Below are 27,188 nucleotides of genomic sequence, written 5' to 3'. Positions count from 1 at the left end.
TTTTCTGTGGCTGGAAGCAAAGGCTTTTTCACAGCAGCTGATATGAACTGGATTCACTTAAACCAGGCTAAGATTCACCAGTACAAATTTTAAAACACTGAAAAAATTTCTTTAATGATGCCCTTATAAACCGCAGCACATAGTTGTTATTTTTCAAATGCTACAAGTTTTTAGGGTCTGATTCACTAGTTATCTTCTCAGTCTGGCAAGACTTAATTTATCTGAGAGATCAACTACCAAATGGAGAATTTCATTTAATTATATAAAAAGTAAAAAGAATTTGGAAAATGTTTTTACCAGCCATAGTTATTTTAACATCTACTAATTTGGGTGCAGCTAACACAGTTTAGAAAAAAATGACCATCTGTTTCTTAGTATACAAAGCAGCCTTTTAAAAAAAAACCCTCTTATTCTTATACATTTACCAACACTACATATTATTATACTAAAATCTTTCCTCCAGTGTACTAAACCTCAGCACTGAATCTAGATAAATTATTACTTCCACTTTCTAAAAATTGACCTTCCAAAACTGAAATGGAAGAGACTAGAAATACTGAATCCAACAGTAAAGGGTTTTATTTTTATTATGACAATGATGCACCACTTCTAGTCACATTAGCTGCCAATTCAGTTTGTGGATAATTTAAGGAGTAATTCCAATTAAGTTTTTATTTAAGGATGCATTGAGGCCTAATATTATCAGTTGAAAATACACACACACACACACCCTCACAGCAGCAGAAGTAAAGCAAAGAAATGGAAATAATGATGATGGTGACGATGATGATGATGGAACTCTTACATGGTGGTATACAAACGAGCAAGCATTTTAAGGTCCTTAACATCAATGATGAGAAAAGGGGAAATAAACTAAACAAATACAAATTAGCATGAATAGAGTCATGAAATACAAGCAAGAGCACTGGCCCAACATGAGGAACATGATAGAACATATAAATCCAGAAGGATGGAGGCTGTGTATGAAGAAGGAATGGACACTAACCAGGAAAGATCTGGCGCCTGTAGAGATCAATGCTGAAGGCCTTACAGGGGGAGCGCAGCACGGGTCAGGGACAGGCAGACTGGAGGGCTGCACAAGGAGGAAGGGGAGAAACCACTTGTGGAAAAGGATCAGCACCATCCCTGCTGATAAGGCACAGCTGCGTCCTCTCCTGACGGAGGCCATCAGACTAGCACTCTCAAACTTAACTGCGCATGAGTCACCTGGGAATCCAATTAAAAGTGCGCTCTGATTTAGCATGTCTGGAGCAGAGCCCAAGATTCTGCATCTCTAACAAGCTCCCAGGTGACACTGCTGGTCCGTGGACCACACTTTGAGTAACACTGCCCCAGAGGACAGCCTGGCCAACGGGGATGGGCAGAGGGAGAGTTTAACAAACACCATTGTCTGCTGGGCAGGGCACAGGAGAGCTGGGCTCACCCTCCCCCATCATTTCCTGGGTCTCCAGTCCTTCACCTGTAAAATGAGAAAGATGAGCCATCTCTAAGGTCTCTTTTTAGCTTTAAAAACTTACGGCAGGAAGGATGCAAACTGGTGCAGCCACTATGGAAAAGAGCATGGAGATTTCTCAAAAAATTAAAAATAGAAATACCATATGACCCAGCCATCCCACTACTGGGTATCTATCCAAAGAACTTGAAATCAGCAATTCCAAAAGTCCCATGCACCCTTATGTTCAAAGAAATGGTGTGTGTGTGTATATATATATATATATATATACACACACACACACACACACACAATGGAATACTACTCAGCCATAACAAAGGATAAAATCATCCCATTCACAACAACATGGATGGACCTTGAGGGTAGTATGTTAAGTGAAATAAGCCAGATAGAGAAAGATGAACTCTGCATGACTCCACTCACAGGTGGAAGTTAAACATATAGAGAAACTGACTGGTGAACTGATTGGTGGTTACCAGGGGAAAGGGGGGGGGGGGAGGGCACAAAGGGTGCAGTGGTGCACCTACAAAATGACTAACAATAATGTACAACTGAAATTCCACAAGGTTGTAAACTATCATAATCTTAATAAAAAGTTAAAAAAAAGAAAAACTTACGGCAGGAAGAGAGGTTTATAGCTGGAAGAGCTACACCTCTTAAATTAGGGATTACAGAAGAGAACAAATCAGGTGTTAAACAGGAGGACAGAGACTGAGGGAACGAAAGGTTACTGAGGAGCTATACTTGTACAAGAGAAAAGGAATTTCCTTGCCTCTTTTGTCTCATCCCCTTATCTCTACTGGAATACCTAGAAAAAATACGAAATGACTGTACACAAGGCTGTTTCTTGCAAAACAATGAACAAGTCCAGGAATAACAAGAATGTCCAACAATAGGGGATTGACTGAATCAACTCTAGCACTTCCACAAGTGGACATAACACACCGCTGTAAACAGACGCAAGGAAGTTCTCTATATACCATATTGATATTGAGTGAGCTCCAGGATACAGTGCTAAAAAAAATAATAAATCAGAGTTCAGAATAGTATATAAAATGCTGCTTTATTAAGAAATACAAATATATGCACCTATTTGCTTCTATTTCCAAAAAGGACAATGGGGGGACAACCCCAAATCTAATAAAAATGGTTACCTGTTGGGGGACAGGGATGAAAGGTTGACCAAGTAGACCTAATATTATAGTTACAACTTGGTTAATGTTTTACCCAATTAAAAAAGAAAATTAAATTTAGAAAAACAAGAACAAATAAAACCAACAAGGCAGCAAGTTGGTGGGGCGATCACACAGAGAAACGTTATTTAAACTTGACTTTGAAACGTGTTTTTATCATACAGCCCTAATGGGATATATGCTAAGGTAAAAAGAATTGCAAAAGAAATATTAACTGCATCCGATAGCAATAAAAATGGCAAAATGTTAATAATTGTTGAAGTTGGGTGACAGGATTTCATTATGCTCTTTGCTATCATGCAATTTTCTCTGTTTTTGTACATGCTGGGATAATTTTTTAAAAATCAACTTTCCAAGTAACCGTCTTTATCTAACATTAACATACATGCACTCTGAGCAAGAATACAAGAAAGAACACAGGTTGGCACCAAAGCCAAAGTTAGTCCACCAACATGGAATGTCAATATTCCTAATATAAAATCTACCACACAAGTAGGCCTGTGGTAGGGCGCGCCTGACCCCTACTAAAATGTAACATATTCAGCATCTGTACAGATCGTACTATATTCAAATACATTTTATATTATCTCATTCTGTTTTCCAACAAAATTTCAGGATGACTATTACGCTCATTTATAGCTAAAATAATTGAGTCAGACTGATCCGAACTCAAGTTCTAGTTCCTAGTCCCGTGCTTTTCATACTGCTCCCCAGGACCCACACCAACAGAGGAGTGGGGGTGGGGGTCATGGGCTGGAGGACACTGCCAGCAATTTCAAATATAACTTTAAAAATTCATGCCAACTTTTCATTTCCCCCATAATATAGCCATGTTTAACACACACAAAGCATTTTTAGTGACATCAAACATAATAGACCCATATGTGTCTTTTGTGGCTTTATGAACCCAGGAGTCACAATTTCTTATTTCAGTTTCAGAGGCACTGAATTATACCAGGCTGCTCTGAGACAGTGAACTCTGTCACCCAGATGCCTTTGGAGGCCCAGCAGAAAAAGGAACACGTCCCATTGTCCAACTAGCACATTGCTGGTAGCATTCCCAGCCGATAGTATTTCAATTCACACCTACAAATACACTTTCTGTTGATGTAACTTTTTAATCTGAAAATTCTGTCTAGTCTTTTAAACACACCACCTAGAAATGAGTTAGTGCGGCGGTGGGCAATAAAAATCACATAATATGGTTTGAAATTGCTCAAACCGATCTGGGCACATTTTGGAATGGGTCACTTCACGGCTATCCTGAGCAGAAAGCTGAGAGGTGAACAAGAAATTCAACTTTGCAGCAGCCTAGTTCAAAGAAAAACAATAAAATTTACTATTACATCCCTTGACAAAATGGCAGCAATTACTTTTCAATCAACTTTTTATTTCAGAAAAGCTGAAGACTTATAGAATTACTGCAAAGACAGTACAGAGATAGAACTATTGCAAAGAGAGTTCCCCTATAGCCCATATCCGGTCTCCCCCATTATTAACATTTTACATTAGTAGGATATATTTGTCACAATTAACGAATCAAAGGTGATAGATCAACTGAAGTCCATATTTTATTCAGATCTCCGGTTTTTCCCTAATGTCCTTTTCCTCTTCCAGGATGTAATTTTGGTTTTCTCGCAATATAAAGTTCACCATAGGAAGGCTTTAAGGAAATATAACAAATACAACCACATAAAGGACTAAAATGATGCTTCTCAAGGCATCCTAAGCCCAGGAAAAATGCATATACATATCAAATGAAACACCACCAGGAGTCAGCTCTTCAACAGACCAAATATATACCTTGATCTATAGCTAAAGTAACTACCATCTTAGAGAACTTACATTTGTCAAGTATGTAATGAGTTTCCACATGTGAAAAGTGAGTCATGTTATGAAGATCACCAATCTGGAAGTCAGTTTTCGATACTAAGACTGGTTCAGTCATGCTAAGCTTGTGTGTCACTTAAATCAGGTCAATAAATAGCTTTGGGGTCTGAAACCTACAGAACACCTCTATGAGTACTACTATGACCCAAAGGTGTGTAAGTCATTGTCCCGTCCCCAGAGTTAGTTTAACCTAATTAAGGTGGCCAGAAGTAAATGCATAAAAAGTTAACCTTGAAGATTTCAAAGAGCGAGGCAGGATGACAACAAAAGGCGGCAGAAAGGAACACATGATTAACTGGAAAATGAATTCATTAAGCAGACAAAAATCGCCCTAAGAACTGAAACAAGGGGGAAACCACATCAGAATGATTAGAAAAGGAAATTAACCTTTCCAGGCTGGAGTTTATCTCGAAAGAGAAGAGATTAGACTAAATTGACTGAGATTCCCATCTGTGTCTAAAATTCCACAGTTCCTTCTCATTTCAGTCTCCAACACCAGAGTGAGGTTAGCAGCAGGGATCCTAACATCAGCCACAGAGGGCCTCTGAGACCACGTGACCACAGCCAGGTTCCCGCCCCCCCCCCCCCCCCCAGCTGCCGGAGAGCTTTCCCTGCCTGACAACGAAAACAAACCCTCCGTTCAGGCCGATGACACCAGCAAACTAATAACTAACTATGAAACGTATTATGTTAAAATAAGACACACTGCCAATAATGTGAACTTGAAAGAAATATATCTTATGACTTTACAGCTATGTTATATAATTTACACGCTCCACTAATTTGTTAATTCAACCAGGCCCAATTGAGCACTTTCACAAAAAACAAACTTTTACTCCTTATGGATAGGCTACCCAGAGATTTCAGATTTTCCGTGACATTTCTAATTTTGTGCATTCCTTAAAGCAAGATTTCTTAGCCTTGGTACTGCTGGCACACTGGCTGGACACCTCTTTGTGGTGAAGGGTTGTTCCGTGCACTGTAAAAGACTGAGCAGCTTCCCTGGCCTGCATCCATGAAAGGACAGTCAGAAGTGTCTCCAGGCATCGCCGGATGTTCCCTGGGAGGGAGGCGGCAAGAGTCATCCCTGGGTGACAACCACTGCCTTAAAGCAATTCATGCTATGCATAAATACATATTATATGACTTCAGTATCAATGTAAGATTTCAATGTGAATGAAATAACTTAAAAAAAATCTTTTATTAGACCATATAAACCAGTATTTGCCTGAAAATATAATCACTGTGGATGACCAAAGAAGCAAGAAGTTATCCCCTCAGCTATTAGGAGTTAGTACTTTTTAAAACAATAAATAAATAGAATGCATAGATTTGATAATTCCCTACAAAAAAGGAATTTGGGTTAGAAATCATTCTTAACCTTTTCCTTCCCAAGATTCTAAAGTAAACATTCTACAACCAGCAGCCAAACCAACCAAGCATAAGGCAGAAGTTGGTCTGGGAAAGAGGCCAAATGGACAACTCATGACCACTGGGTGCCACCCAACCCACCCACATACCACTTCAGAAGACCACAGGCACACTGCCCAAGATCATTTTGCCACCAGCATGAAAACAGACCTCACTCCCTAGAATAAAATGAAGACCAGGGAAAGAGGAAAGACCTAACGGAAGTATGCGCCTTACAAATACTTTAGGCTAATGTCCCGAGGTTTCTTATATGTCACTCGGTGCTTAACTTGGGGGTGGCGTGGAGAGGAAGGGAAACCTGAGAGATTATGGGTTGGTACCATAGGATTTTTAAAATCTGGTTTTAAAAGTTGTTTCTTAAAATAATTTAGAAAAGGATATTTCCCATTGTTGTAGCTACGAAAGCTATTTCTTATCTTTTTTTAGGTGTCAGTATGAATAGGTAGAAGTCACAACCACAACATATTTAGGTCAGAAGAAAATGACTAACTCCACCTGCCCTATGAGCTGCAAGGCCACCCAAACGCCTCTTCCCTTCATGGAGTGATGCCAAAAGGTGTCCTACCAGCAAGATGGTGAGGAGAGCAGATGGCTGCCAAGGCAGCTTAAAGAGACCCAAGGAGTCAGCACCTGCGGTGGGGAGATGCTGATCACCCAGCATCACCACCACCTGGACAGAACTCGAACCAGCAGCCCTCCCTCCCTCCCTAAAGCAGGCTCTGTGGAAAGATTCACTAGGTCGTCTCTGGATTTCAGGAGCCTGATCACCACACAAGGCACTCTACAGCTGCTCCCTTCTGCTCAGTATCTCTGGTTCCACCTCATCTGGCTCATGCCAAATTCCCCCTGAGGGAAAGAGCACACATAAAGAGAGAACTGGCTATGCCTAGTTCCTACAGGTGGGCAGACGGCTGGCAAAGAATAGATCGCACGGGAGGACCACGGAGTTCAACCCATGGGGTACTAACCAAGCTAAACGTTAATCATGGCAGAGAATCATTTACATTAAAGATCATTAACCAGGCACCTTGGCAAGGGATGAGAGTTCACGAGCTAAAAAAAAACGCATTTAGGTAAAACAGCAGCCTCTTGTTGCCAAACACACAGCTTGGGTCATTTCAGGAGAAGGACACCAAAATGGGACAGAAGGAGCAGAACCAAACAGGGGTGTCTTAGGGGGGGTGGGCATTTCTTTCTTTTCTTCCCCAGCTGTTCTCCACCCATAGCTGCAGTTAATGGTCTAGGGTTTACTTTCTGTTCTTCCTTATCCCTTATGAGGTGTAACTGTCACCTCACATGCAAAGGAGTTTACAGGTAAGGAACTGTAGACAGGTAAAGTCTGAGGAGTTTGTGTCTCCAGTTTTCCATTTTTCAGAGGAAACGTCTCCTTTTAAGGTGATAGTTTAGACTCTACAATTTCGAGTCACACAAGAAGGACGGCATTTCCCTATTCATCAGGCTGCTTTGCTGTTTCTCCCACAGCCAGGGACCCAACGCCACTTGACTCTCAAGCAAAACAAGGAGTCGCCCTCCAGCAAATAGGGTCAGAAGTTCAATTTCACACATTACAAACAGCCACGGTTTTGAAGACAGCTGACAAGTGTTCTTCCTGACATGCTTCAAGATGCTGCACAAGCTCGGGGGTTCCTCCCCTCACAGCTCATAAAAACCAGCACGAGCCCCTCCATCACCCTTTGTCTAAGGCAGCCCGAGACTTTCTCCTCGTTTATAGACTCACCCCAAAAGAGCAAGCACAGCCCTGGTGTTCCATTCCAGTATTACATAATCCAATTTCCCTCCAATTATCTGTTTGCCATAAAGCATTATTTGTGATCAAAGCAAAAGAAAGAAAAGTGGAACCGCACTAATTCTGACTAGTGAGATTAACCTCAAAGGGAAAGACAATAGATTCCTGGAGATTAATTTCTGTATGTATTTTTTATGACATTTAACACAAGCACTCTTAACATAGAGTCAAGAAAATATAAGTACCAGTTTTATTTTCCCATATAAGTTTATATGTTTGGAGGCTGAGGGATGTGGGGAAAAGACAATGAATAATGACCTAATTACGAGGTACCTCATTTACAATTTTAAAAAGTTCATATCTGAATATCCATATAAGAGCAAAACCCTTTAATCTGTGTGAACGCAAGTGAAAACTAAAGTTAGGAGTCACGTGACTCATCCACAGGCATTTCCTGTAAGGGCTAGGAAACAAATGAGGACGGTGTTTGTGTCCCAGGAGACAAAGCGGCAGCAGTAAAGAGATGCACCTGTCCCACCCGCACCTAGCTGATGGCATTCGCTATGCTTTAAATTGAGCTTGACATACAAGTATACAAAGAAAAAATTTAAATAAAAGATCTGTCCTCATTTCACCTAGGGTTTTATACCAAGTTTCAGAACTCTGCACAACAGACCCCTTCACTGTGTCTATTTTGGACATTTCAGGAACACAGTGATGACAAATACAGACATTTATTCAAAAGAGGGGGGAAAGGCACCAGAGCAATATCTGTGTAATAATTTTCCAGTGCACTGAAAAAAATAGGTTTCAAACAAGATGACAGAGGTTAAGCACATAAATTAAAAATTTTCACTGTATACATTTTGATTTTTGAAGCATGCAAAAAACGTTTAATAGATAAGGAAGGAAAGGAGGGAGGGAGGAAGGAGAGGGAAAGAGAGAGAAAGCAATTCCCCAAATTCTGGCACATTCAGATTAAAGCTAATGGATCCATTTATAAGAGTACATTCCCTTGATATTAACCAAGGAAAACGGAATCTTTCCTGGCACTTACCAAATTCCAGGCAGGAAGACCCCGTTTTAAAGGAGAGAGAGACAGGCTGGTCTGGATGCAGACGGTTGTCTGTTCCCCTAACGACAGCAGCAGGGAGGAGAAATCCTGGTCTCTGCCAGTTCCCTCTGTTGACAGGTGATCAACAGCCTGGAGCAGGAGGTGCTGTGCTCCGCGGGAGGCGCGTGGAGGGGAGGGCTCCCCCGCAACTCCCCCGCCCAGGTAGGGCCCAGCTGAGAGCCACCCACCCCAGACACCCTCAAGCTGTACCGGCTGGTGCTGTGCTGAAGCCTGTCTGGGCTGGATGCTGCTGCGGCTGCCTGCCTCCCTCAAATCGGGAGCAATTTCAAACGTAAGGAAGAGGGAAGCAGCTCATCATAGGCAGCAGAAGCAATGACTACAGGGGAACTTTGTGGATTCAAGGGACAAAAACAATTCAAAGCACAGCCCCACAACACTTCCCCCACAGCAAAACAACATCAGGAAAGTTAAAGCCAACTTAACCTGAGAAGTGCATACACCTGGCTGGGCCCAGGTGACCCCGGAAATGTTTTAATTAACCTTTTTTCCTAGATGTTCATGCCAGTGTTGAAAGGAAGGTGAGTCAAGGAAATGAAGAAAGCTCTCTGAATACTATTGGTTAAATAATTGCTCGGTTGTTCTCAAGGATATGGAATGAGCATATATTTTCATCACACGAAACTAGCTAGCTGGGGGACACTGGGCAAGTTTCTTGACCTCTCCCACCTCTGGCTTCCTCATCGGTAGAAAGAGAGCCTTGAAACCTACCTCCTTCGTGGACTGTTGTGAGGAACCATGGAGAGGCCAGCAGTCCCGCAGGCCAACGGGTCTCGGCCCCTGGATGTTCACTGAGCCTCCAGTAGCTTGTGGCTCTAACAATTCAGTCCTAAATCAACTACAGCCACTCCTTTCACCTTCCCTCACCTTAAAAACTGATCCAATGCACATCCAACAGCAAGATGTTCCTCCCACTGTATTTTAACCAATGTCTCCAACAGGTTAGAGATGTATTTATGCCAATCTAAAAAATTCATTTGGCATACAACAATGACAGATCATATGGCCCCTAGGCCCAAACCCTGCCAGGAACACCAAGTTGCAGCCCAAGTTAGAGCGAGGTTTCTGCCCCAAATTCCCTGTAACTTACTACTACACTTCAAGGCCAAGACCATGCCCCCTTTTAAGAGCCGCGAGTGTTGAGGAAAATAGGCTCTTATTTGAGCCTGTGGGTCTTTTTCTTTAATGCTTCCTTTTAAAAGGCAATTATTTCTTAAAATGGAATTCACAGGTTACTTATAATACCACTCGATATGAACGACAATGGCTATGCTGATAGAGACTTTAATGGGAGGGGGAGACCGAGTCCCACTGGGCCAAGAAGCCACCATCACCATCTGGTGGTGGCTCTTGCACATTGCAGTCATGAACCCCACACCATCTTCAATCCATTCTCCCAGAGGCAGCACCTTGGAATTCCTGCTTCGTTACATTAACTTTCTGACAGCTGGTTTGGCTGCTCAAGGACAATCTTTGTTCTTCTCCACCAAATCATCTTCCCAACCTTCCTTCTTTCCCTCAGACTTCTGATCAGACCACTAACTACAAGAGGGAGGAAAGAAGTTCTGTTCTTTGCTATTACCTTGTTCCCCCATTCAACATCCGGTGATTTGGTTGCAAAAAATGAAATTCCCCAGACAGACAGAGAAAAGAGAAACAAAGAGCCAGTATCTTCCCAAAATGTAACAGCCAAGAGCCAAATTCTAATGGAAAATATGAGGCTGGCATCTCTACCAAGTGAAGAGACTAGCTGAAGACCCAGGACATACGAAAAACAGCCTTTGACTGGACCCCGGCCAGTGAGCAAGACTTGGGTGGGTTCAGGGAAGTTGTTCTGTGCAAGCTAGAGTAGAGAACATGCTGGAAATCAAGTCACAAACAAAGAGCTACTAATAAGGTAACATTTGAAGAAATTCTCCTAACCACTTCACACCTCCAAAACCTTGCTCAATCCCTAGCGAATCTATTTAGGTCCAGGAGGCTCTCAAAAGCATATAATCTTAGGGAAAATTTGCCAAAGGAACTGAGGGCCATGGAGAAAGAAGAAATTGAAAATGTCACCTTTAAGTGGTGCCACTGGGATAATCTCTAAATGATACTAGTGATTGCTAAGAAAGTACTATGGAAAAGACAATACATACGGGTTTTACAGGCAACTGTAAAAAGGCCTGGGTGACCAGCTGTGCCACAGCTGGCAAATCTCTCTCCACGTAGTAGCAGCATCTGTTTGCAGTATAATACAAGATGCCTCTTTTAGTTACAAAGGAAGATAAGAATTTTCAGGACTTTATACTAGGTAAAATTTCCTGCCCTTTTTACCCATATTACCCCCAATATGTTATTTGCAATAGTTATAAAATTAAGTACCTGACACTTAGTTTCATTTTATACTAGACTAATTCAAGAGGTAAATTTTAATACATTCTGTCTTCCAATCAGATGTACCCTCATATGAAATAGCTCAAAGATCATACATAAAATAGTTATATCAAGAAACACCGTCCACACGTGACTCCTCCCCCCACACCGGCTTTCTTCTGAGTCACTTTAAACACCTCTGGAACCATCACGTGCACACCCTCAAGGCCACACAGGCTGTGTTGTGTTGGAACATGACAGTATCCAAGTCGGATATTGATTCTTGAAAACAATTAGAAAATAAGTAAGCAGACTGAAAGACAACTCTATACCTTAAAGGATCTTTTTCTACAACATCTGGAAATCTATGGCCCATGTTCAAGGGCCAGGCTGAGCTCAAATTAGCAACTGATGAGAAATTCCCGGAGGCCCAAAACTCTGTGTTCTGCAGCTCCCAGCACAGCACCTTTCCACGGGAAGAGATGGTTGCTGAACTCCACTGAAAGACAGATACAGTACCCGAGAGCCACATCCCCACCAACCAACCCAACAGAAAGTTCTCCTGTTTGTGTTTGGCTAGGCAGGAAACAAACCGTGGAGACATTTCAAAGCCCATCAAGGCAGCCTAGCAAACATTAAAGTGAGCAGTAAACTGTCAAAGGGCTAATATGAATCACTAAACTGGATAAGCCAGGAGTCAGGAGACCTGAGAACTAACCCTAATGAGGCTATTAACTGCCTTCTTTGGTTGATTTAAGGCAACTTAACATCTTAACCTTTCGGAAATCAGCAAGCCTCTCCTAAGAAAGTCATAAAGGAACTCGCCTGCCATTTTCTCCTCTTGTTATTAAATCAATGGTGCACCTTACACGCAGTCAGTAAGGTTAAGAATCGGAATCATTTATGAACTTGAACCATTCACTTAATCTCTTGGTCTCAAAAGGCCCAGATGTCAAGTTCAGTGCCTCATCCTGCAGTTTCATAACCGAGGCTCATGTATTTAAGGAACCCAGATGCTATCTCATTCAGCAAGTATTTATCAAGCTCCTCCCATGTGCCAAGTACTATGTTGGCACTGGGGTTTCCGGGATGGAAGGGCTTGTCAAGGCCTGCCTCTCACTATCCATCTGGGTCTTATTTTTCTGAAGTCTTCAACGTTTGTCATCTGTGGACACAATTGAACACTTTCGTTATACACCAAGCTCTACCTTAATCTGTAAACTTAAACTGTTTTGTAATGAGCCTATCTCACCAATAAAACTTCAAGCTGCTACAGAGTAAGGCCAGCGTCTTCCTTAGCAATTTACCAATTATCTTGGAGCCAGCCTTCTGACAGCCTCAGCCCAGGAAACTCAGCTGCAAAACCCAAATAAACACAGAAACAGCTTCTGAATTCTGAAATAGCGGCCACCATCCCCAGGCCCTTGGGCTCAGAGCTGCACTTACTCTAACACCATTCTGAACAAGCTTCATTTTTTAGCTTCCCATTATAAAGATTAAGCTTCTAATCTTCAATAAAGTGTAGTCAACAGCACTGCCGTCTCTGCTATTAAAAACCCAAACACATCAGAAAAAGAGAAAACTATTCATTGATATAAATGGCAATTAGAAATCTCAGCCATTACAATGATCAATAGTCCTTTCAGCAGTTTGTCACTTTCAGCTCTTTTTTATCATTACTTTAATCTCTTGAAGAAGAAGATGGATTTAAACAATGGAGGTAAGAGGCCTACTATGAGGTTAAATCAGGGGTTCTCACTCAAACAGGCAATCTTGTTTTCTAAAACTGAAATAAAGCTTTCTAATTTTTACGAAAACAATATAGATTCCTTACAGGAAAATTATACATCACACACACACACACACACACACTGAGGCGAAAGAAGAAAATGAACACCCAGGAATCCCCTTCTCTGAGATAACATTACTAACACATTAGCGTTATGAATACCCTTTCAGATCTTCTTCTGTATTTCTGTATATGTTTCTTACAAAAAGATGGGGTCAAATTATACAAACAGATCTGTAACTTGCTTTTTAACTGTATGTTATAAAATGTTCCCATAGCACTATTTATCTACAACATCATTTTTGACAGCTTCACACTATTCCATTGTAGAGATACACCACAACTATTAGGTTGTTTTAACTCCTCATTATGATAAACAATGTTTCATACTCATAGCTAATTCTTTGGATATATAAGGATAGAATACATTCTTCACTATTCCTTAGGATGAGTTCCTTTGAAGGATTTTAGCTAGATCATCAGGTATGCACATTATTCTATATATTTGCTAACATTAAACAATATACCTATTGAAGAAAACTTAGAAAATACAAAAAGCAAAAATAACTGATAACCCAGCCACCCTGATATAGCGTCAATATTTTGTTGTGCACCTTTTCCAATTTCTTCTATGTATGTATATCCTTTTTTTCTCCATTTAAAAAAAAATTGTCTAAAGCAACGCTTGGTTTGCTTTTATTGGAGTTATGATTTTTTTTAGAGAATTCCATATAAAATATTCAATTGACCTAGTTCAAATTTAAGAAGATGAATCTAAAACTTTTATCCAATAAGAAATACAAAATAAAGATACTTGAGTTCCCTGCGTGGCCCTCACATGGAGAGAGGGAGGGAGAAAGCAAGGATGGGGGAGAAAGTGGGAAATGGAAGGAAAGGCGAGGAAGAGAGAAGATACACAACCGCCTCTCCCACTGCCTTTAGGTTCCAGGTTTAATTCACTCTGATTGTCACTGCCTTGAAAGCCATACCGTTGCCATTAGTTATAATCTACGGATTCATGTGAAGGAAAAAGTCAAAACCCCTGGGCCAAAAGGAGATTACCCTGGGCCGGAGATGCGGTCAAGGCCCCACCTCAGCACCTTACTCCTGCTTTACACAGGTCATTACTGAACTTGATAGCTAACTCTTTAAGCCAGTAACCATCCTGAACTTGCACAGCAGACTGGAGAGCCCACAGCTAAAGCCAGCCCAGCTGAACAGGTGAAGTATGCCCAGGGCACGATCAGGAGTTCTAAGAGGTACCAACCCATACTCATTTCAAGTCGAGGTTCATTGTTTTGAAGTCGCTTTCTTCATTATTTGTATTATTTCAAATACTCTGCTGTGAAGGTCATTACCTGTGGTTTTGGTTTTGGTCAGAATGAGGGAAGAGATACCCCAGAGCATTCCAGGGCCAGGCGGAGAACTAGCCTGAGGGTGTTGAACTTTTAAAGACAAAAGATCCCGTTGCCTTTCAAACAGCAGGCTTAACAGATAGAAAGGCAGCAAAAATCTAGCGTGGGCTTTATGAAGTCTAAAAATAGGCACCTGAGGCAGAATGATTTCTTTCGAGAGAACAATTTTAAAGATTCCCAGGAGGTGTCAGGTGTTGAGTAAATATCAGAGGAAAATAAAGGCTTTCTGAGCTGCTGGAGGCCACAAAAGCCCGGGGAGGGCAGCCTTTGCTTTGCCTGGCGCCCTGGACAGGTGGAAGAAGCATCTTTTGTTCAGAGCCCTGCCGCGTGATGAAAGGGGCTGGGAGAGGAGGTCACAGCTTAGTTTCTGATACAGGCAAACAGAGCTGAGAAGCAACTCTCTGCTTCTTTCTTGCCAGACAGACAGACAGGAAGAATATTAGGCTATACAACCATTTTCATTAGAAAGACAATGAATGAGTTAACCCATTTGCAAGACTAATAAATGAGGGTTACTTGTGAAAAGAGCCAGTCTTCTCTACAGTACGGGCCTAATACAGATTTACATAACTTCCATTATTCGAAAGGAGGTGTTAGAAGCTGGCAGGCTTGTGCAGAGACCTGCCCACAAGTGTGATGTCGTTTGGAAGGTCAAGAGCAGAGACTATGGGACCTGAGCAACACAGTGCTGGAGAGGGCGCTGGGGCTAGATGCACTGCGTCCCATGGGTCACTGGACTGCAGAGCCGGCCAGAGTCAGGAGGCTCAAGCCCTCATCCTGCCTCTACCTGGCTCTACCTGCAACCTGAGGCCAACTGAAGGAATCTTGGGAGTAAGTCCTGGCACCAATGTATTTGTGAAGCTCCCCATGTGATTCTGAGCCACAGTCAGGCTTCAGAACCGCTGGTTCTTGGGTCTCTTTTAGCTCAAGTTCTGTAAGTACATTTTGACTTATATCTGTTTTTCCCCAGTAGGTTAGGTGAAGACTTGTCTGATGAAAGGAGAAAATAATGTGTGTCCCCTGCGTTAGCCTGCACATCAGATGCAGGTCCTGGCCTCGGCTGGACCCCCGCAGGACCCTGAGACCTTGGCCCACACACCCTCTTTGCCCCACATTCTTTACATTTCGAACACTATCTGGCTCACCTCCAAACTCCCTTCTTTTATCTCTCAAAATATATCTTAAGTCCCTACCACGACATTCTTTCTGGGTTAAATGGAAGCCAAGTAACAAAACTGGAGAGAAGAGATAAAATAGGCCTCACCCACATACTCAACACTTTAGAAAGAAGCAACGTGGCTGCCCTGAGGTAGCAGTATGTTCATATCCTCTCTACTGTGAACTCAGACCAAAGAAATGAAATGCAGCGGGAGATGGTGGTGAGGGTTTTCTATTTTTAATGTGATTTCCATATTTGCTTTCAGACTATAAGTTCTGTCTGCTTCATTTTTCATGAGAAAAGGAAATGGAGCATTTCATCATCTTTGAATGTTACTAACGTACATTTCTATCAAGTGTCTAGTAATTTGATTTTCATAATTAATCTTAAAATGTACTTAAGAAAACACAAAAATCTCAGTAATATGTGTGCAGGAAAACAAAAAGAGTCCTGCTTTTCCTTCATTCATGCACTACCGAAAACATGAGCTAAAATGTTTATATGTAATGAAGCTTTACTGAACTGAATCCTAATCATGTAGTTTTTAAATTTTAGATTTCTTCTTTGTCCCTCCTCTGATTTACAAGAACCCTAAAGAAAGTCTTTTTCCTTCCTCATCATTCTTCGCCAGTCCCCACCCCAATCCCAGGGTCTCTCTCTGCTGATTTCCCATCCAGAAGCTGCACGTCTCCCTGAGCTCCTTGTCCTCCTTTCCTCCACCACCCCCACCCCCAATCTGGTTGAACAACTTTTCCAGAAATGAGTGCAGAATGCCAATGCCCAGAAGATGAGAACAAATCTCAAATAGTCACAAAGTTCCTCCGGGTTCCCCAGGCACATCTAGAGCCACATCACATGAAGTTGACAACTGCCGACCGACAAAGACCATGAGCCACAGAGACAGGGAAGCAAATTCTTTCTAGAACCCTCAAGGCGCTAGGCACTACGCCCAGTCCTTCCTGCTCAGGGGTCCCATCCACTGTCTGCTACTAACATTCCTTCCAGGCACCTATTACTTATCTCAGAGATTACTTTCTTGCATAATGACAGGCCCAACAGTGACAGCGTGCACAGGAATTCTCAGCCGGGAAGCAGGGCACCAGACATCTAAGCCCTTTACCACGTCAGCATCATCAGTGAACTTCATCATTTACTGCTGGTTCAGATCAGTGGTTCCCAGCTCCGGCTGCTCATTCCAATCGCCTGGGGGAGCTGCAGACACAGATGCCCAGCCCTCACCCCAGACCAGCGGACTCAGACTGTGTGGAGGTGGGGCCAGGGCTCCCCAGGTGCTTCTCAGGCAGCGAGGATGATAGCAGAGTCTGTGCAAGCCAACCTGGGTCTGCCACTTCCCTGCTGTGACTTTAGGCAAGTTGCTTATCCTTTCTGATCCTCAGTTTTTCTCATCCGGAAAATGCAAATAATAATTTCTACTTCATAACACTGATGTGGTGATTATGATTTAATCATAATGTATAAAACTACAATGTCTCAAAATACAGAAGGTCTAGGCTCTGTTGCTTCATCTGTAAGTGATGATAATAAGAGACAGCGAGATCTACTGGGAACATAAAGAAGAATGAAGACAGGAGGGGGTGTGAGATGGTTGTTAACATAAATGAGTGATTTACTCCACTACAGGTCAACTTACAGAACATTCCATTCCCCTGCTTGCAGGTCAGGGGTTACCCAACACAAGGCAAGCCCTAAACTTTGCAGGAGCCCTTCTCTCTCTGCTATAAATGTAAGCCCAGAGCTGCCACCCATAGAGAAAACCTGGCTGAGAATAAAACTGGCAGAGGGGAGAGGGCGCGCGAGCAGAGCTGATGCTGATTGTCCCAGCACAGGATTCAGCTGCTTTTTAAAGGATACCCCTGCTATTTCTAATCTTGCGTGACTGTAGCAACAAGGGAATGCATATTTTGCAAACCCGTCACTTCACACAAGTGCATCTTTTGGATAAACTGACAGAATTGGGAGTGCTGGTTCTAAGTAGACATTTGTCATTTCAATAAATATCTCCAAAGTGCTAGAGGCTGTACTTACAGGTGCCCCAACAACAGGTTAAGGGGTAGCCATCTCCTCACACTCATCAATATTGTGCTTTAAATTCTCACAACATGATAGTTTAAACGGAATTTCATTTGCATTGGAGTCACTATTTCTTTTATTAGAAGTGAAGCTACCCACCTCGGTGTGTTTAATTGTCACTGGTATTCCCTTTTCTCTGAACTGTCCATTTGTACTCCCTGCCGATCGTGTTTCAATCAAGTTATTGGGTTTTTTATTGATCTGTAGGATCATTATAAATTAAGAAAATCAGCTCTTTCTCTGTGATAGAAATTGGCAATATTTTCCCCAGTCTGTCTTTCTTAAAACTTTATGGTATATTTTTGCATACTTTTTGGAGACGTAGTCATCAGTCTGGTCATTCATAGCTTCTCTAATTTTTTGTTATTGAGATGAAACTACTCCAAACCTCTCTTTTTTAAAAAAAATTCGTAAGGCTTGTGAACATTGTTAGTTTTAACGTATTTGTTGTGGGAAAGGTACCATTCCTTTTGAAATCTGTTTCCAGCAATGCTTGTGAACAAGAAAGCCCGCAGAAGAAACTTAAGAGGGAAGAGCCGAACCTGGGCCGTGGATCCGAGCCGGCTCACCCGCAGGGTCCTCCCACAATCGGGGTCTCCCCTCATTCCTGCGGCACTAGCACGAGCTCGCGCCCCTTGCTGAGCGCACACTCGCAGTGCCCTCTAATACAAGGACACGCACCCTGGGAACAGGACCAGCACTAAGAGCAGACTTTCCTGATGCTAACTAAGCTGTAAGCAAACCTGGCCCAACCCTCTCTCCCTAGCAGGGCGTGGCTCCTACTGCAGGAGAAGGGTGAGCAGGGCTTAGAAAAAGAACACCTTGTAGTACCCCCAAAAAAAGAGTCCACGAACAAACATTGCTGGAATACACTAAGCTAATCCTTTAAAGAACTTTTAAAACTTGACCCAGCTCCTCTCAAAAACTTCTGTGAGTCATCATCCCACACGCCCAACAAGGCCTCTGGGATTATCCCCACAGCATCTCCAGCAAGGCCTCGGCCCCACATTCAAAACCACCCCCGAGAAAGCTGCTGGTAGAAAACAGGAGCAGGAGAGCCAGCCATGCGAGGACAGCCCAGCACACGACCTCAGAGCCTTCCTCCCACAAGACGCAACTCCACAAAATACGGCACTTCCTAAGAGAACGGTGACACCAGAGCCAGACACACCTACTCTCCTTCTAAACATCCCTCCTACCCACAGAGTCAATCCTAAAGGCCACATCCACAAGCCTACTTCCTTTAGGGAGCTGTTGCTTCTTTTATAACTAATTTTTTTTTTCTGTAATTGAAGAGAGTAGAAGTTAAATTTCTTTTAATGACTCACAATTAATCATGTTCTACTTGAAATTTTTAGGTTAAAAAAAGTTCTTGCAAACTTATAGTGGGCCAGGTAAAACTTAAGGAAATCACATCTAATGAAGCAATGTTAAATGATACCCACAAGTGGCAAGAAACAGTCAGCTGTAGATAACAGGCCCACGGGTCCAGGACAGAGCTTTAAAATGAACATTCAGGCAACTAAATAAGATATTACAGTAAGAGCACTCTCCAAGGAGGGGACACTGCAGGGTGAGATGCTGTGGCTCAGGGTGCAGGTGACAGTGTTCATCCTATGTAGAGAGCATGATGAAGGATGATCCAGCCTTTGAATTCCCAGCTAAGAAATGCTCTAAGTCCCAACATAAGCACAGTTCTCTGGGCAAATGTTCACCCCAAAGATGGCCAGCACGGTATAGGCAACCTCCATTTGGAGCATTATTTATAACCAGTACCAACCCAAGTCACGGGGAGGAAAGATTCCTCCAGCCAGGTCTCCCAAGGCAGGGGACCACAGAGTAGGGTGGCCAGCATCTTTCAAGGTGGCTTCCTCTGCAGTTGGCCAAGGCTTAGAAGATGAAGGGGGTGCAGAATTTAAGCTCTGAGCGGGAGGGACCCAGCCTGAGTTCCCTCCCTGCCCACTGCCTTCTGCAGTACCTGGAACATTTCAGGGGCTCAAAAAATATCTGAAAAATCAAGGTCCAAACCACAAGTGTCCAGCTGCAGCAACAGTAAGGGCCAGTGCTGTCACTTCCGGCCGAACTAGGAGGTCATGTTCAAGCCAAGTCCTGGCTGCTCTGGACCTAAAGGGATGGTGATCTGCCCTTCAACACAGTGGCTTTTGAGCATTCCCAAACTCTACTTGGCCCCAGAAAAGACAAAGATAGAGATACGCGTGATGACCCGGAAACGTTTCCACAACATATCGTGGAGTTAAAAACAGTAAAATTGACGGGCTGGCCAACAGTGCTGCAGTTAAGTTCGCACGTTCCACTACAGCAGCCCGGGGTTCACCGGTTCGGATCCCGGGTGCGGACTGAAGCACTGCTTGTCAAGCCATGCTGTGGCAGGCGTCCCACATACAAAGCAGAGGAAGACAGGGACAGCTGTTAGCTCAGGGCCAGTCTTTCTCAGCAAAAAGAGGAGGATTGGCAGCAGATGTTAGCTCAGGGCTAATTGTCCTCAAAAAAACAGTAAGACTGTGCAGTGTGATTCTCTTGCCCCCCAATACACACACACACACACACACAGAAAAGATCTGGAGGGCTTTGCTCAAAACATCTATCTCAGCAGGCCTGGGCTGGAGGGCCAAAAGGGTCTTTAATTTCCTGCCTCATACACATCCACTGAGATTTCCACAATAAACATGCCTCATTTTCTATGTCACTTAAATATGTAAATTTAAAAGTAAATGAACACACATCCCACGTCAGCCTTTCTCATTATCATCCTGGAACACTAGGATGTGCTGCCCATTAGCACGGCTGGGCTTCTTTTCTGGGGGAAAGAAGGAACAGAATTGATCCCTCTCTCTGTTCAATGGACTCTAAACTATTTTCTTTAATACGTATGTTATTATCTCAATCTAATTTTAGGCCCTGCTTACAGTATTTACAACCTCATCAGGCACAGCAACATTGATTTTGCCATCATCACTGTTATTAGGGACACTCTCCATTTAGTACCGTCTGCAAATAAAGCCTCAGATTTACCACAAATGCCCAAGAGGATAAAAGGAAGCAGGAGGAAGGCTTGAGGGAAAGCGGAGCGAGGCTGCGAACCATGGTGATGAGGTGTCTCCTGTGACAACCAGTTCACACCCCGTCACTGCAGAACCCCTCTCTGAGCCTCCGGAGCCCCCAGCACACTTCTCGAGCTCTCTACCCCTAAGGTGGTAAAGAAGTACCATTCCACGTCAACAGCATTTTCTCCTCAGCTGAGATGGTTTTAAGATTTGTTTACTCATCTGTTAGCTTTCGAGGCTGGCTTTTTGCAGGGAGAAACGTCTAGAGAAAATAAACAATAAGACTCTGCGTTTATACAGTGTTTTGGCATGATCAGGGGCTGGCACACAAAAACATCATCTCATGAGAATAGTCTTAACAGCCCTGAGGAGAACTCTAATGTCTTCAACTGAAAAGAAACTTTTACTCTTTCAAACCAACAAACATTTTTCTCCCTCAAAATTCTCCCTAGTGCCTCCCCAATTTTTCTACCTCCCCGGGAAAGCATTCACAGCTTTCCTCTTGTTTTTGTTTTGTGTCAGTATTTGTAGACATTAAGAAATGGGAAAGGGAGGGAAGAACACTATTGCAAGATGAGTAGATAAATGACCCAAGGCAGTGTCCTCTGTGTGCGTCTGAGCCACCCCCTCACTCTGTTTAAGTCCTGTGCTGTCACACATCCACTTAGGTGCACTGCCTGCGGACACTTAGGACTCCTGCCCTTGCCCCCAACAGAATTTTATCGAAATGACTCCAAGTGTCCCCAAGAGAAAATTAGCCGATCTTGCATTAAAAAAATTAAAAATTGCTGCTGCTCTTGTCCTTTGAGGGTCACCATCATAAATCTGAAAAGTAATGCTGTCTACAGGTATCATTACAAATCTAGTTACAAGGAAGAGATGATATGAGAAAAAAACTTAATAACCTCTCTAACCTTCTCTCAGTCTGTTTTTCGGGTCATGGAGGGCTTCACTAACCTCTCTGGAGTACTAAAAACTCCCACAACCTCAGATGCAAATGCAAAGGGTATTTTTTTTTTAAATTTTAAAGCCAAATATAAATATTTTTAAGATGATCCATACCTGTTTCCCATAATTAGCATGGATGTAGCCAATTATTTATAATAATATTTATTTTTCTACGTTAAGAACGTCAGTCTGGAAGTGCCTTTCATAAGAAAAAAACTGAAAGAGTGTTGATGTTCTGACCCATAAATATATGAAATTAAAAAGGCTTTAATTCATTCTGTCTATGGGACCACACTGGAATATAGTACCCCTCACTTGAAGAATTTAATTTCTTCTCAGTATCAGTTAATTATTCCTTTGTAGTTCATGGCACTTTCTTTTGATGATTCTACAAGTTTAGAAAATTATTTGGCAAAGAAAGGAAAAGAGGGAAATAAAGTTTAACACTATGTATTGTTGGCTTTAAAACCAACTATGTAAAAAGTAGGAATTGCTTAAAGTAAAATCCTTCTTTCCTCTGTATAACTGTCACTATTTGAGAATGATTTAGATGCCTGCCAAAATAAACACGATTTGAATTAATTTTAAAAACTCCAAAGGATTATTAGATTTGAATACCGTTTTTAGTCCAGAAGGAACACGCACCTGACGATCCGGCCACCAGAGGGAGCTCTAACTCCCCAGTACGGCTCAGCAGGCACACACAGGAGGAGCGTCCCTGAAGCCAGCACAGTCAGCAATCATGCACAATTCCTCTCCCCCAGTGAACTTGACACGGACAGAGGGGATAAGAGTGAGGCATTTCTTCAAGTTAAAGGCATTTGTGGTACCTTCAAAGTAGCAAGGAGCTAGAAATAATGTGGTATGTGCTCGTAGAATTTTTATATTAAAATTTATAACGCATATTGTAAAGAATGAGTCAAAGATACATGCAGAACAATAAAAGAAACAAATTATGCATGAGAGGGTAAGGAAAATATAGGCATGTCTAAATCACTTGGGAAGTACAAAAGCAGGAGAAATAGCTTCAGCCTAGTGGCAGGGAGGGCTCCGAGAGCCAAGGGGCTTGCAAGAAGACCCAGTGGTTCGCCCAGCACGCTCACAGGGGTGGGCGCGGTGACGGCAGTGAGGGATGTGGTGGCCGGAGGCCAATGCGGGGCCACAGCGGAGCGCGGGGGAGAAGGTCCGAGGGCCCCAAGACCAGGGCAAGGTGGGCGCAGAGCCCGGGAAAGGTGTCGGGGGCAGTCTGGGGAGCGAGGGTGCGTGGTGATGGATGAAAACAAGCCAGTTGTGCAAAAGGGGGAAGATAGTCCTTCTGCGCAAGGGCACGGTGGAGGGCGAGTGCGGCCTCTCAGGGCAGCCGTAGGACTGAGCATGGCCACTCCAGGAGTCGAGGCCAAGTCCAAGTACTGCACCAAGGGCATTCGAGTCAAGGTTAAGAAGCCAGGACCTTAATCCAAGGCAATGAGTGATGGCTGAGGGGTTTGCCAAGAACGGAATACAGTCTATGTCTGAGCGAGACCGTTTTGTTTTGTATCTCTTGGAGGGACAGAAGAGGGCAGGTGCAAACACCACTCGGGAAGTCCTTCACACAAACACCGGGGCTGGGGTGGAGGCAGCAGCGGTGGTGATGATATGAGAGGGCCAAGGACAACTCCCAGGGCCCCTAGCTTGGGTGCCAAGATAAAGGGTGGAGCCACCAGCTGAGACAGATCATTCCAGAGGAACAACAGTTTCAAATATTTTGACATTCTACTTCAAGAAACGGTGTGAGGGCAAACAAAAGATCCTGAGTTACATGGTCTCACCAGTCATTCCAATCTCATTTGTCGGACATGATGGCTTGACTACATAATCTAACAACACAGAGAAAATGAAATCTCACTACAAGGAGCTAGTAAGCCATTCTGGAGGAAATAAATTTGCAAATTACTCTTTGTCCAGACTGTCTAGAAAACATTTAAAATCACTTCAACCAAATTAAAGCCACTGTTCACAATGAACTCCCAGGAGTTTACAAGTCAGAAGAAGGCTGGGGCTGGGGGGGGGAGCGGATATACAACCAACACTATCATTTTTTCACTAGCAAAAAAATTTTAAAAGGAATAAAACTGTGATAAAGTTATGAGTTGCCTTTCTTTTTTTTCTTCTTTTTTTTTTTTTTTTGCTTAGGAAAAGCGGCCCTGGGCTAACATCTGTGCCCAGCTTCCTTTATTTTGTATGTGGGATGCCACCACAGCATAGCTAGATGAGCAGTGCATAGGTCCGTGCCTGGGATCCAAACCCACGAACCCTGGGTTGCCGAAGCAGAGCATGCAAACTTAACCACTATGCCACTAGGCCGGCTCCAAGATTCACCCATTTTGATTATTCAACCAGTTGCCCCCAAACTTGAAACATAGTATTCCCTTCAAATGCTTCTCTACTCTCCTACTATGAATGCCTAATTTTGAGTATGTAAAATTAACAGTGACTTGAAACAATAATCAGTTCTTCAAAAGGGAAAGCACAATAATGTACCTATAACAACAAAGGATAGAAATGCAAACAACCCTTGAAGCTGTTTACTACCCACTCCCCTCTGTGTGCCGGAAGGAATGTTAGCACACACTCATTAAGAGGCAAGGCATATTTGATATCACTTGTTTGACAGTATACAGTTGGAATGCCGGTTCTTTTAATAATTTACTGGGGAGTTACACATTGCAGATTCCTTATTAAACATTACTTACACTAAGGTCATAAGTCTAAGAAATATTCAGTTGGGAAAACAGGCCATATTTTAATTGCACCACTAATTTAACTCACATGTCTGCCTGTATTTTTATGAATATAAATTCATCTTTATTATTCGTGTATTTATATACAAAGCAGTGAGAACCACTTTCTCTAAGACAAAAACATTCTACAGTTGTATTCATTTGTCAACTTTATAATTCGCAGTGCATATCAAAAAAGTTTCATAAGCTGTCTTTTAAGCATGCTGCCCTTGAAGAGAAAGGAAAAAAATAAAAAGCATTCATTATCTAGGAACCTGACTCCCCCACACCCAAAAAGTCAATACTGGCCGAATTCCCGTCTGTCATTGACCAACCAGCAGCTCAATGAAATGGTTTCATCTGAAAATCATGACCAGACAATTACTGGCACTCCCAGTCCTAAATATATATGCTGTAGAGAATCAACAGCTCACATTCTCAGGGGCTGGCAAACTATAGCCCAAAGGCCACTGGCACACAGCCACGCCCACTTGTTATATGTCGTCCTGGCTGCGTTTGCACTATCTCAGAGACCATATGTCGTGCAAAGCGTCCACTATTCACTCTAGGGCCTTCAATAGGAAAAGTCCGGGGCTCTGATTCGGATATGTAAGTCCCTAATGCACTTAGGAAAGGCTGTATTTACCATCTCGCATCTCCTATTGACCTGCCAGCTCACGGAAACTTACAAGAAGTCATAAAAATCTTACCTTCCAGATCCCTCCCCCAACTATTCAATGGAAATAATTTTATGAAATCTATGACTATGTTTCTCAGAAGATGAAATATTACAACACACGAGATTTGTATCTGAGAAGTGTAACCTTTTGGGGTTCCAGAGATATGTATCCAAAATGGATTCTGGACTGTGCTTTATTCAAAGCATTACTTTTAGGTGTAACAAAATATTTTCACCTTCCATAATGACATTTTTGTCAATGCAGATGCACAGAGGGCCCGGAGAGCACCATTCTCAAGGCCTCCCTGAGCTCTGACCACTGAGGATGGGTTGGCGAGCCAGCCCTCGCTGCCTAAAACACGGGGAACCATGAACAGCCCAGAACTGTCTACCTACCCTCCAGAGATGAACTATCGAAGCAACCATTCTTGGCCATCCCAATGCCAGACCTCCCCTCCCACAGCACCACTGGCTGTGTTCCTGAGGGCTTGTGTTAGCTACATTTTTGTAAAATAAATATTTTCCTCATTGTCTTACACTTTCAGAGATGCTTTCGTTTCTGACTCATCTCACGTTGGCAACATTCCCTTCCTTCTATTCCAGCTTCTTAGACTCTTTCCTATCTCCCCAAAAAGGATAACAGTGAGACAAACACAGACCGCTTTAGGATAAAGCAAGAGTCAAGACACTGAGGTGGGGGTGGGGGTGGGGGTGGGGGAGACATGCAAAGACCAGCAGCTGAGGAAGGAAGGAGAGGAAGGAAGGGCAGGAAGAAGGAGGGGAAGGAAAAAGGAGGGGCAGGCAGAGGCACGGGCTCAGGGCCCAGGACACACAGCAGGCAGACACCCAAACTTCACCAATCCCCAGAGGGGTCCTCGGCTTTCTGCCCCTACTGGTGCCCTTTGTCGTTAGATTAGTTGATGAAAATACAACTATTTTGTATAGGTCTCCACACAGCATTTCGGCTGTACTTTAACTTTTCAGTTTTCTCAGGCTCCACTCTGACCAGATGAACAAAATTTATCAAGCATCTACTGTGTGAGAGGCATCCTCATCTTCCTAAAACACATCAAATTCTCTGCCCTACAGACTCACCGACCAGAGCATCATTCTAGACAGATGAAAATGAGAGAGGGTGAGATCTACAGTTCTCTCTGTCAAAGCAGACAGCAGAGCAAAGGCTCCTTGGGGGAGACCAACAGATTCATGCATCAGGAGACAAGGCAAAGGAGGAGATTCTGAAGGATGGATTCACGTGAACACAGTATCAAGGAATGGTATGTAAATGTGGTCTATTTCACCCCTTTATTTACCAAAATTGGAAAGACACAAAGACCAGTGTATATGGGTATATTTTTAAACTGATCAGATGTTCACTGCACCTCAGTTAGTGTACATGAACACAGCACACAGCCTTTTCAGTGACTCAAGACCATTCTAAATATCCATTATTATGGCACTGGCTATAGTAGAGCGAGCCTTGGGGCCTAATCCAGAATGGAGACATGCTGGCCCTGTGCACTGACCATTTCTATGTGGGCATCTGGGAAACCTGGTGGCCTGAATGGTGTGCAAACTATGATTGACATATTTTAAAAGAATGTTGCATATACTCACACATTCCAAGACCAGGGGGTAAAAACAAATACACAAAGAGTTGTGTGGTTTTTATTTGGGAGGAGAAAGTTAATATCCTTGAAGGTCATTTCAGGGTTTGGGGTGGGGGGAGGAGGACAGTTAGAATAAACAGTCTGAGAGCTGGGTTCTCCAGGGCTCTCATGAGGAGTCGGAGGAGCTGTTTGGTGCAGGGATTTTAAGACAATACTTCGTGGTTCAGAGGCCGTTAGCATTGATGCTGTGATTCTCAGCAATGCCCTGAACAGCTAAGGCTGCTCAGACAGGCCTCCAGCGAGACAGATCTGCACAGAGCTGGCAGATCACACACACTGTCTCAGTGGAGTGGGAGGTGCTCTGCACCCCCTAAGAGGGCGACTGTGCTACGGGGATGGGACGGGGGAGTCGCTCAACTTGCTAAAGACCACCCAGGGCAGGGGACAA

At 43.1% G+C, this 27,188-nt stretch overlaps 1 protein-coding gene and 1 long non-coding RNA gene across 21 annotated transcripts in view; one reads left to right on the top strand and one right to left on the bottom strand.

The window, feature by feature from the left end:
- NEDD4L (NEDD4 like E3 ubiquitin protein ligase) overlaps positions 1 to 27,188 on the bottom strand; it is a 342,576-nt gene that overhangs the window by 196,747 nt on the left and 118,641 nt on the right. For 2 of the 19 annotated variants that reach the window (XM_070627749.1, XM_070627759.1), the window contains exon 1: positions 8,793 to 9,184. The exons of 14 other annotated variants lie outside the window; for them this stretch is intronic. The gene's annotated coding sequence lies outside the window, so the exon portion shown is untranslated. Of the gene's footprint in view, positions 1 to 6,553; positions 6,788 to 8,792; positions 9,338 to 27,188 lie in introns of those variants that run through there. 3 more of the 19 variants (XM_070627753.1, XM_070627763.1, XM_070627757.1) reach the window with 3 other exon arrangements.
- On the top strand, positions 5,964 to 8,341 carry LOC139084576 (uncharacterized). Of its 2 annotated transcripts, none has more exons than XR_011542068.1 (3): positions 5,964 to 6,191; positions 6,415 to 6,887; positions 7,471 to 8,341. It is a non-coding gene; the product is annotated as an uncharacterized lncRNA (long non-coding RNA). The 2 variants fall into 2 exon arrangements; XR_011542067.1 differs by having other exon boundaries at positions 6,415 to 7,061.

This window comes from Equus przewalskii, chromosome 7 (genome assembly GCF_037783145.1).
Source record: "Equus przewalskii isolate Varuska chromosome 7, EquPr2, whole genome shotgun sequence".
Taxonomy (NCBI): Eukaryota; Metazoa; Chordata; class Mammalia; order Perissodactyla; family Equidae; genus Equus; species Equus przewalskii.
This window is presented reverse-complemented; position numbering and strand designations above follow the sequence as displayed.